The following is a 12,800-nucleotide window of genomic DNA, read 5'->3' as shown; positions in this document are numbered from 1 at the left end:
ACACTTGACCTTTGTACAAGGTGATAATAAAGGGTCTATTTTAATCTTTTGCATGTTGAGTGCCAGTTGGACCAGCACCATTTGTTGAATAGGCTATTTTTTTTCCATTGAAGTTTTACGGGTCCTTTGTCAAAAATCAGGTGACCATATACATGAGGGCTCATTTCTGGATCTTCTATTCTATTCCATTGATCGACATGCCTATTTCTGTACCAGTACCATGCAGTTTTCAGCACAATTGCCTTGTAATATAGCTTGAGGTCAGGGATAGTGATTTCCGCAGATGTTTTTTTGGTGTTTAGGATGGATTTCGCTATTCTAGGTCTTTTGTTATTCCATATGAAATTGCACATTAATCTTTCCAATTCCATGAAGAACTGGGTTGGAATTTTGATGGGGACTGCATTGAATCTGTAGATTGGTTTTGGTAGGATGGCCATTTTAAGATGTTGATCTTTCCAATCCATGAGCATGAGAGATCTTTCCATTTTCTGAGATCCTCCTAAATTTCCTTTTATAGAGGTTTGAAGTTCTTGTCATACAGGTCCTTCACTTGCTTAGAGTCACACCAAGGTATTTCATAGTATTTGTGACAATTGTGAAAGGAACCTTTTCCCTAATTTCTTTCTCCATATGTTTGTCCTTTGAGTGTAGGAAGGCTACTGATTTGTTTGAGTTCATTTTGTAACCAGCCACTTTGCTGAACTTGTTTATCAGCTGTAGGAATTCTCTGGTGGAATTTTTGGGGTCACTTAAGTACACTATCATGTATCGGCAAAGAGTGATGTTTTTATCTCTTCCTTTCTGCTTTGTATCCCCTTGATCTCCTTTTGCTGTCTAATTGCTCCAGCCGGGATTTCCAGTACTATGTTTAATAGGTAGGGGGAGAGTGGGCAGCCTTGTCAAGTCCCTGATTTTAGTGGGATTGCTTCATGTTTCTCTCCATTAAGTTTGATGTTGGCTGTTGGTTTGCTGTATATTTCTTTTATTATGTTTAAGTATGGGCCTTGCATTCCTGTTTTTTCCAGGACTTTTAACATGAAGGGGTGTTGGATTTTGTCAAATGCTTTCTCAGCATCTAGTGAGATGACCATGTGAGTTTGATCTTTGAGTTTGTTTATATGGTGGATTATGTTGATGGATTTCCTTATATTAAACCATCCCTGCATCCCAGGTATGAAGCCTACTTGGTCATAATGAATGATCATTTTGATGTGTTCTTGCATTCGGTTTGCAAGGATTTTGTTGAGTATTTTTGCATCAATGTTCATAAGTGAGATTGGTCTGAAGTTCTCTTTCCTTGTAGGGTCTTTGTGTGGTTTAGGTACGAGGGTTTTTGTAACCTCAAAAAATGAGTTAGGTATTATTCCATCGTATTCTATCTTTGGAATAGTTTGGAGTGTATTGGTATTATATCCCCAATAAATGTCTGATAAAATTCTGCACTGAACCTGTCGGACCTAGATTTTTTTTTGTTGGGAGGCTTTTGATGACTTCTTCTATTTCTTTAGGTGTTATAGGGTTATTTAGATGGTTTACTTGGTCCTGGTTTAACTTTAGGATCTTGTATCTGTCTAGGAATTCGTCCATTTCCTCCAGATTTTTCAGTTTTGTGGAGTATAAGTTTTTGTAGTAGGATCTGATGATTTCTTGAATTTCTTCAGTTTCAGTTGTTATGTCACCACTTTCCTTCTTTGACTTTGTTAATTTGTATACTCTCTCTTTGCCCTCTAGTTAGTCTGGCTAGTGGAAAACATTTAGTTTTAACATAAAAGTTTAATGTGATTTCACATGTTTATTTTATTTTATTTTTTAAAACTTTATTTAAAAAACAAAGATAAAAGCAAAAAATTTAAGCATTTTTGCATAAATGTACACAAATACATTTTTGTCAGTGCTTGGCTTTTTTTTTTTTCTTTTTTTTAAGGTTTGATACTCCGGATTAAGGTATTACTAGTTACAATGAGTAAAAAGTACCTGTAAAACAGGATGTAACCCGTAATTAGTCAACATTTTCTTGGTGTGTAAAGATTGAGCACAAAGGCAGCCAAAAGAATGGGAAATGATCTTTACCAACTCCATATCAGATAGTGGCTTAGTATCCAAGGTATACAAAGAAATCAAAAAGCTAGACACCAGAGAATCAAACAACCCTATTAAAAATGGGGTACAGATCTAAACAAAATGTTCTCGATTGAGGAATATAAAATGGCTGTGAAACCTCTAAGGAAGTGCTCCACATCCTTAACCATCAGGGAAATGCAAATCAAAACAACCCTGAGATTCCACCTCACACCAGACAGATTGGCCAAGATCCAAAACTCATATGACAGAAGATGCTGGCAAGGTTGTGGAAAAAGAGGAACATTTCTCCACTGTTGGTGGGGTTGCAAACTGATACAACCACTCTGGAAATCAGTCTGGGGATTCCTCAGAAAATTGGACATAGTACTACCTGAAGATCCAGCTATTCCACTTCTGGGCATATACCCCAAAGTCACTCCAATATACAACAAAGATACATGCACCACAATGTTCATAGCAGCTCTATTTATAATAGCCAGAAGCTGGAAAGAACCCAGATGTCCTTCAGTAAATGAATGGATACAAAAATTGTGGTACATTTACTACTCAGCCATCAGAAACAATGACTTAACCAATTCTTAAGAAAATGGTTGCATCTAGAGAATATCATCCTGAGTGAGATAACCCAGTCACAAAAGAACAGACATAATATGCAGTTACTGATATTGGGATGCTAACCCCAGAGGCTCGGACTGCCCCAGAAACAACTCACAGACTGTGTGAAGCTTAAGAAAAAAATAAAAGAAAACAAAACAAACCAAAAATAGATTCTACATGTTAGATATCGTAAATAAGAAAATAATTTTTTCTGATGCTACATGTTTGTAATAAAGTGATGGAGAAAACAATGTCTATATTCAGATTTTTGTTCATATGACTATTATGAACCTAGATATTCTTTTACATTTTTAACTTTAAATAACATATATCTACAGTTTAACAATGCTCTCTAAGTTGCTTAATAAATGTTACCTATTAGAAGAATTATTTGTAAAAGCTTGAAATTAGATTAATATTAATAGATTTTTTTATTCTTATAGTCTTGATATACTGATATAAATAAACATTCACAATCTAAGAGAAACAGTGAGATAAAGAAATATTTTATAATGAACTGTAGTTAAAATTTAATATTACTAAGTTAATTTTAAACACACACAAATAGTAGTTTATCTTCATTAAATTAAAATTTACAAGTTTTCTTTATTTAATTCAAACAACAAGCTTAAATCTTGTTTTGAAGAGAGAAGTGTGATATCTAGAGATGCTTTATGATGTGACAGCTCATTAAAAAAAAAACTTTTTTTTTGTTTTCTTGGTTCAGCTATTAAAGGCGAGGCTCACAAACAAAAGTGATTACACTGTAGGAGATAATGGTTGTAGTTCAGGCTGTGCTTCAATTTCCCCTGAGTACTGGGATAAAGACACATACAGAACTTTATATCCTGAACCCTCTCATAGTTTTGAATTTTGATAGAAACATATAGAAAAGCAGACCTCTCAATGTTTAAGTAAATAAAATGAATTTCACCTAGTATGATTTTAATCCCTATAATCTTCTATAATAATCTTCTATAACTCACATTTCTGTAGTTGCAAAATTTTTATTATGAACTTATAAGTAAACACATAATTCTTCACTACTATCAAGTTTTAATTATTAACCTAATCTTAACCAATTCCCAGACATTATATAAGTTATCAAAATACACTTAGTCTGTTGCAACAAGCACACTTTCTTTACTTCTGCCTAATATTGCAAATACAACTACCTGAGACACGTGTTTATTTTAAAATATGAATATCTACTGCTTGCAATAATTATTCTATCAGTACTATGTGGGCAAAAATTGTATGATTCATTTTAATATAGGTACTTTTATTAGAGGTAGGTATGTTACAATAATATATCCAGGATTTTATCTAGTCATATATTTATGTGATGTCCTCTAAGCCAACTTTCTATTTTTTTTTAATTCACTGTGTCATTGTTGCAAAACTTTACAGCTTTGTAACAATCTTAAAATTTATATATATTAAATAATTATTTCATCTTTTGTTTAAAGATACATGGTTTTAAGGTTATAAACTAATTTCTTTTTTAACAGTTTAGTTTTTAATTTATTAGAACCCAGAAAGGGATGATTTTTTTTAAAAGCAGAGTTCCCATCAAATTAACACTTAATTCAGGGCAAAAACATATTAAAATAAAACAAAACTTTAAAAATCTTTAAATCTTAAGGCTGCAATAAAACACTATAAACAGAACAAAATAGCATGTCTAATATACCCCATCAGATGCTAAAATTTAAAGAGATTCACATAGTATTTCACAGCACTAAAATGTTAATACAGTCAGAAGTATTACCAATTGGTCTAAGATCCTTCAGTTTGTAAAATGTCTAGGCTGCTAATTGAAGTTTGTACTGTATAAAGACTGGTACCATAAGATCAAGTGCCTTTTTTAAGACAGGGTACCAGCAGGCATCTTTATGGTTTTGTCTGTACAGTTCTACAGTATCAAGTATGGAGAATCATACTTTTTACCTCAGGCCTAACTTCACTGACAGCAAAAGCATGAACTGTTTTGTTTCTTTGTGTGTGTGTGTGTGTGTGTGTGTGTGTGAACACACACATGTAGATTCATGAGTTTATGAAGTTCATGAGGCCAGAGGTTCAATCTGTTTGTGTGTGGAAGTGCATGTGTGTATGTGGGGGTGTTCCTCAGGAACAACTGTCCCTTATTGGACCTGGCACTTTCTAATTAGGCCAGGATTGCTGTCCAGTGAGCCTCAGGAACACACCTGTTTCTGTTTCCTCAACACTAGGATTGCATATGTGATGCATGCCCAGTGGTTTATAATCTGATATAGTAGAAAAACAAATTTAATGAATTAGTCTATATTTTACTGGCCATTAAGTAGCTTTGGACTGAACTGTAAGAATTTCAGATCTCAGCGGGTGAACAGTCCTTCTGTTCGTGTTGCCATTAGAGCCTTACTGTGGGGACTCTTCATGTCTACCTACTTGTTTGCTATTTTTCAGTGTGGAAATCAAACCAGGCCTCACATGTCTCAGCTACAGTCACCCTCCGAAATTTCATGTTCATGTGCAGTTAATAAGAGCCCTTCTTTAACAAATGGATATAATAGCCTTGAGATTAACAGCCTTACTTGCTCCCCTTATAATCAACACCTTTAATTTTTAGGAAACACAAAAATTTTTTAATTTTTTAAATTTTTTACTTGAAATTAGTAAACAAGATTAGCTAGCTTATGTATCCTCACGAATAATGTCAAATGACACAATGCACTGAAAATAATTCTGTAAGTCTGGCAAATGAGCTTAGTGAGTTCATGACTAACATCAATTACAAATTTTCATTTTTATTACAAAGTTTGCAGCTATTTTAGTAAGATTGCTGTAGAATTCACGGTACTCCTATCCATCTGTTCATTAATAAAAACCTGTTAAAACCTCTTACTTAGTTGTTCTTGAAAAGTCTAATCAAATACAATCATTAAAACTACCAGAGAAGCTTTTCTGTACTGATTGTAGCCTCATTTCAAAGTGTATTTAGTCTCTTTCAGAATCTCCCACTTAACTGGTGAATATATTCACCAGTTTGAACTCTGAAAATAGAAAAAAATTTAGCCAGTGCAGACCAGAGTTAAATAGTTCTGGTGTTGCTTGAAAAATAAAAATACATTGTCAACCATGCATTCCACAACTCCAAGAACCAAGTAAGGAATGACTGATAAATGTGGTTATGATGACCTAGGCTTTCTCCAGGCCTCAGCCCAATCACACCAGCACCCATGTAAGATAAAGGGAGTAGGAGGTCATTCTGTACAATTGCCCATGTTTGGCATCCAGCCTTCCCACTGGTGTGTAACTATTCTAGCATAACTTCCTAAGGAGTGTCAAATGCGGGGTAGTAAAGGGCACTTGTGGGGTAACCAAAGTGTAGTACTGTAGACATTTTAGCCAAATAATGTCTCACTGTGGTTATACTACGTACATCATACAACCTATACAACCGTTTGTTCCTGTTTGCCTCTTTGTGAAAAAAAGAATAGGCTCAATAAAATGTGAAATTTACATTAATTTGCTTTAAAATACAAAGATGAGCTGGTTCCAGCCCAGCTGTATCCTAACCAAAACAAGTATCTGCTTTGATAATATAATATGAAAGAGTTCACATATGTACATCGTAATTCCTTCCTTAAAGTTTCCTTAAACCTATCTCAGTGTGTCTTTACTACTGGTACAAGTGATCTCTCCAACAAAAGTCAACTTTGACAAGGAGAGAAGATCCGCTGGACCGCACTTTGGGTTCGGGGAATCTCTTAGGCTTAAAGGACATCAATGAAGTGTGTTTACCATAGTGCAGGATCCATGAAGCTCTCGTTCAACTTGTGGAAATCATTGGCCTTGTCCCTGTGGCCTGCTTTAGCATGTCTGTTTGAATTCTGGGTTCCCACTCCAGGTTTGGGGCTGGAATAATGTGCTGCAGAGTGAAAATCTCAGCACTTCCCAACAGAACCCTTTAAATGACTTTCACATAGATGTTGGTCATTATTTCTTTTTCCCCATGATTTATATTTGTTGAAATTTAAAGCCCAATGCAAATTCTTTTCTTTCTTGTTTTTTTTTTTTTTTGTCTGTTTGTTTTGTTTTTTTGTCTTCTCCCCTTCCCCCCTGGAGCTAAGTACCAAACCCAGAACCTCATGCTCACTAGGAAATTGCTCTGCCATTGACTTAAATCTGTAACCCCACTAATCAGTTTTTTGTACTTTGTAATCAGTTTCTGTGCATTTACTTATTTTCTTAAGTTTTTTACTTAAAATGATTTTCTACCTTCTACTTTGTTTTGCAGTATATACCAAAAATTATAGTTAATTTATCTCTTTATTTGTCCTGAGGACTCACTCCTCAGGTCCTACCCTGATAGGGAGCCACACGCACCTCCCTCACTTGGCTCCAGCCACCTGGTGGGAACCACCATGGTCCTACCCTGACCTTGCAACTCCCTTCCTTCGGTGGTCTTCCTCTGCTTGCCTTTCATCTCTGATCCTGGTATTCATTTACCCCAAAACTCAACACAAACACAACTCTACAGCCCGATTGTTTATCACTCAGGTTTATATATTCAACTTTCAATCCACAAACCCTCTACACAACAAGATTACACCAAATAGACAAAGATACAAACTGCCCTTCTACATGAGATTTAAAATTCTTAATGTTCATAGTTTTTTTTTAACACCAATTGATCCCACCTCGGTCTAACTGGTCCTTAGGAAACTCCACATTGCCAGCATTTCTCCTCCTCCTCTGACCTCTCTTCTCTCCACAGTTCTGCCTTGTCACTGGCTTTCCTTTTTTTTACTAACTAAAATGGGCAGGTTCAAATGAAGCCCCCTCTTGGCAGGTCTTCTTCCAGAAGTGGAATTAACATTAAAATACAAACAGCTTCAGGATAATCTACAAGTTTGAGAAAGAATGTGTTAAAAAACATAACTGTCTGTTTCTCAACAAAGTATCCTGATACACACTGGGCCACTGTAACAACTGGGCTGGCAAGACATACCCACTGAAGCCATGGTGACACAAGTGTCATGAAAATAGCCAATCAATTCTGATTAGATTAAAAGCCTCCCCCACAAGATAAACCCTCCAGCTGGCACTATTATTGGCCCAAATGACTATGGCATCGCTAAATTCAACACACACACACACACACATACATACACACACACACACACACACACATACACACACACACACACACACATACACACACACACACACATACACACTTATACACACACAATCTACTGTACAACTTCCTGTAGAGGATGAGAGATTATTGCAACAGAGTAGAAAGAGAAAGCGTAAGTGCCAGAGACAGTAGATGACTACAAAAATAGAAACTGCTAGACACTGCAGGACAGCAGCATCTATGAACTCACACAGCAGGAAGTGACAATTTATGGAAGACCTATGTAAGTATAAAGTAGATCAGATATCACTACAGAGAGAGTAGTAGAGCAAAAAGGTGCCCTCTTACGGACTAGTTGTCAGAAAGTCTGTGCTACTGGGAAGAAAAGGGTCAGTGTTCTCTAACAATGTAGGCTTTGATAAGTAGGTAATGTTACATGGGAAAGTCACACATCTGAAAATATTTGAGCAGCATAAAGTGACTGTATGCAGGGATCAAAAGGATACTAAGTTGGTTGAAAAGGTAGAAGGAGAAGAATAAGGAAAACTGTAGAGAGAGGGAAAATAAGATCAAAACATGAAGTTCTCAAAAGAACTAACAAAATGATGGTTGATTTGGGAAGAAAAATCATATGATTATATTATTTATAATAAACTGAGTTTTCTCACTATTCTATGGTGACTGATTTTATTAGCTGTAGTAGTGGGTTTTAAATGGAATACATTGTGGAAAGTTTAATATTATCCAAAATATCAGATTTGTATGTGCACCTACATAAATGATTAGGGAATACTAAAGGCGGTTCGCTAAATTTGTTGGTACTATCATTGCACTTATATCTGGGACTCTTGTACTGAAGTCTGTTGTAATTTACAGTGCACTAAAGTTTACAGAATCACTATATAAATATTTCATAAAAAACTCTACTGAAAGTATCAACAGTTTCAAATGCCTCCTAAATTATTTATGTTTTTCCTCATGTTAAATATTTTTGTTACCAAATAAAGGTATTGAAGTGTCTCATGGTATTTTTGGAAACCTTCCTTAGGGATTTACTGTATGCTGAAGGTATACCTGCTGAGATTCTATTCTTTATTATATAGGTAAATTATTTTTATTATGTAGGAATTAATATCTTGAAATGCTTCATCACTTGATATTTGAGTTTGAATATACAACTATTAAGCATTTTATAAAGAATAATATTTTTTTCTTATGTCCCAGAATCATATATTACTCCTTTATAGAAACATGAGGAAAAAAGTAAACATACTTGAGGGATACTGAGTTCAGAAATAATTCTACAATATGTTTTCCAAATACACAAATATAAATGGCTTCCTGAGAGGACAAAATAATATTTAATAATCAATGCATTTATAAGTAGAAATTGTATATAATATATAGAAAGAGATGGTATCTATTTTCCTCATAGTCTCTAGTCTTTCAAAGATACAAATGTTTAAAAACTAATACCAATTTTAGCTACTTTGCTTTTTTCAATGACTTTTTAAAATATGAGGAAGATGGACTGTTTTGATTAATAAAAACCTATGGTATGTTAATTTTAGTTCATGTAATGAGTTTAGTTTGGGCATAAATATCAAACTCTGTAAACTCTACTGTGGAAGTGTTTCTAATTTAGTAGATAACGATAACATGCACATATCATAACATGAAATATAGAAAATAATCCCCCAAACATGATCAAAAGGACAACATAAGCAAGGAGAAACATGAATGTGTTTAAAAGAAGAATTAGAAATCATTCGGTGAATGAAGATGATATCAGTGATATAAAATTTCAAGAATGTAACAGATTTAAAATATTTAGATCATTGAATATATAGTAACATAAATCAGGTTAACCCCAGATTACTATATTATGTTATTAAATATGCACATCACTCACCCCAAATACCATGACCTGTAGCGCTGGTAAATAAAATAATGCATTCAGTGTATTTTTATATTTGTTATTTAATGTATATTTGAATGTTTCCTCATCTTCATAATTTATAAGTTTCTTAACATTTTTAGAATCCTAGATCCAAATTCCCATCTTACTTTTAACTATTTTAATATACTCTTGTCATAACATCATAGTTAGATGCCTTCTATCTGTCTTTAATAAAAAGAAAAGCAATGCCTTTATTTCCAAAACAGGTTGTCAAAAGATACTTAAGATTACTTCATATTCTCATGTGTTTTTCCAGAGCTGTTCATAGGAAAGGGCATTTGGAAGACTTGAATATTCACCAATGTTGTTGACCTACTTCCAAGTATACCTGAAACTGAGGGTAATCTCTCTTGGCTTCACTGTTAATAGAGGGTACTGATGTAGGTCTCATTCTGCCTTAGTTAGGACAAAGGTGGGTGGACAGGGGGCATCTTCATAGAAGCAGGGGAAGGGGGAAGGGGAGAGCAGGAAAGGGGAAAACATTTGAAATGTAAATACATAAAATATCCAATAAAAATCACCATGTTTTATATAAAATCTAGTGATAAAATAAATTTAAATATAATAATAAAATTAAATTTTATTTATATAAATTAATCAACAATTGTGAATGGGATTTCACCTCTTAATTCCATTGTTGCTTTTGCTGTTTCATGGATTAATAAGGTGTGGACTGAAAATGTTTATTAACTTATGTAAATATGCTTTAATGATTACAATTAACAATTCAAATCATAATATCTTTTTGCCAAAAAAGAGATATTTAGCAATTTATACGTCCGTGTATACATACACACATACACATACATACACACACATATGTATGTATGTATGTATGTATGTATGTATGTATGTATGTATTCTTTAAAGAACCTAGATGGAACATTTAAATTTCAAACAGCCTGATGGTTTAATGGGTCAAATAAAATATCCTCAATATAAAAGCCATTTCAGAATTAAGATTGTAAACATAATAGTGATGATTTTGCTGAGGAATAGGGGAAGCTTCAGGATTGTCTCTATAATGCTTCATGAACCTCATAAACATTTTAAACTTCTTATCTGTTACTGGGCTTTGATACTTTGTAGTTTGTTTTCCAATCCTTTATTCCCCTGGTTTCATCCTCTGTACGTAGGTAGTAGACGAAGGAGAGAGTGGAGCTGGAGCCGGAGCCAGAGCTGGAGCTGGATGCAGAGGCGGAGCCAGAGCCAGAGCCAGAGCTGGAGCCGGATGCAGAGGCGGAGCCAGAGCCCTAAATGTAACTTGTTTCCTTTGTTTCCTCTTTGAGGCCACCTTAATAAACCACTACTAATTTACCTGAATGACCAATAACCACCTACCCTGACTTTGGTGGCCCTAGTTTTTATATGCTTGGTAAAATTTCCCAGAATTTCAATCCTGGCATAATCTCAGAAAGCATATGCAGCTTGCAAAACTACCCTTAGGCTAGACCAAGAGGCAAATTACAGTCCTCTGCTATGGACAGTCCAGAACAGCCAACATCCCCTACCTGGATTAAATCAAAAACATATTCTTGTATGTATGTCTTTTTCAAAGAAACCAAAATCCCAGAATTGCCACTGCACATTTCACCTAGGAATTTGGTTAAACTGCTTTAACCAAAGGCTTGACAATAAGAATTTAGTTTTCTGCTGTAGGTTATTTTGGAGATACATGAGACTGTCGGGACCCTGCTGATAGCGATGTAGAACATCACACTGGGAACTCAGAGTTTGTAATAATGATAAGTATGATTAATCCTAGAAAATATAACCATGTTTGGATGATTTATTTTGTAGACTTTATTGTCAAATTCTATTTTGTTCCTGAAAAATTAAATTTTCTAAACCGCTAAGTATTCACAATTTTTTTTCTGGTAAGATCATAAAAGTAGCATATATGCATATAGTGGCTTCTAAACTTGGTGCTAAAACCTGTGATTTAGGGAAACAATCAACATTTAAATGGAGAAAATTAAAACATAAATTAACTTCTTGTCGCATAAATTATTTTTATGATGTACCACTGTAGCCGTGCTATGCATGGGCATGTTCTCATTTAAAACTGTGTTGCTTGAGTATTGTTTATGTCTTGACAGTATGCATGCCTATTACGTTTAAGCTATAAAAACTCTTATATGCTCTTTTCATATTCAGCAAGAATATCTTTATAGTCCTCATAATAAAACACTGAACTAAAAGAAGAGTCACTGTAAGTTTGTAATGGAACCTCATTTTGCCTGCATTTTTCCCCATAGCCTTTAGGTATTTATTTGCGAGCACAACAGTGGTGAATGACAAGTGACTATTGTAGATTAATTCCGAGGTAAAATAATGCACCATTGCACATGCTTAGTGCTAGTATTGTTGAATAAGGAGAGCATCCACAGTTTGTTAACACTATTTTACTGATAATTGTATTTGGTAGTCATAGAGTATTTAGTAGTTTGCCATCATGTAATAAGCACTGTGATTATATTCACAACAAATATTCCATTGACCTGTACATCTTAGATAAACAGCCACAGGAATTGAAAACACATTGTAGATACATCTGGCCCTAGTATTTTCCCAAGCAGAGGCCATTTTGACAAATTTAAAGAACTGTTTTTTTTTGTTTGTTTGTTTGTTTTGTTTTGTTTTTTCTACACCCAAACATTGCTATGCTTAATATGTTTAAACTGATCAGCAGAATCATTCATAATTATAAACTAAGTGTTGTGAGATTGGTATTCTGAGATAACCAAATAATTTAAGGAGTAGTTAAAATTTACTATGTCTATATTACACAGCTATCTGTCACAAAATTTTTAATTATTCTTTTGTATCCTATTTCTCTACCTTTCTTTTTCTCAACCATAAGACATACCATAGTTGTAGTTGCTCTATTTTTTTTTAAAAGTATGCTATGTTCTCACTCTGTCTATTGCATAGTCAAAATATCTTCAGCCTTAGTAGCATATTTATAAATGTAAGATGTATAAAGTAAGAGATATTTTTGTTTCCACCCTCTTTCTCCAACCCTCTCCT

Source organism: Micromys minutus, assembly GCF_963924665.1.
Source record: "Micromys minutus genome assembly, chromosome: 19".
NCBI classification, from domain to species: domain Eukaryota; kingdom Metazoa; phylum Chordata; class Mammalia; order Rodentia; family Muridae; genus Micromys; species Micromys minutus.
This window is presented reverse-complemented; position numbering follows the sequence as displayed.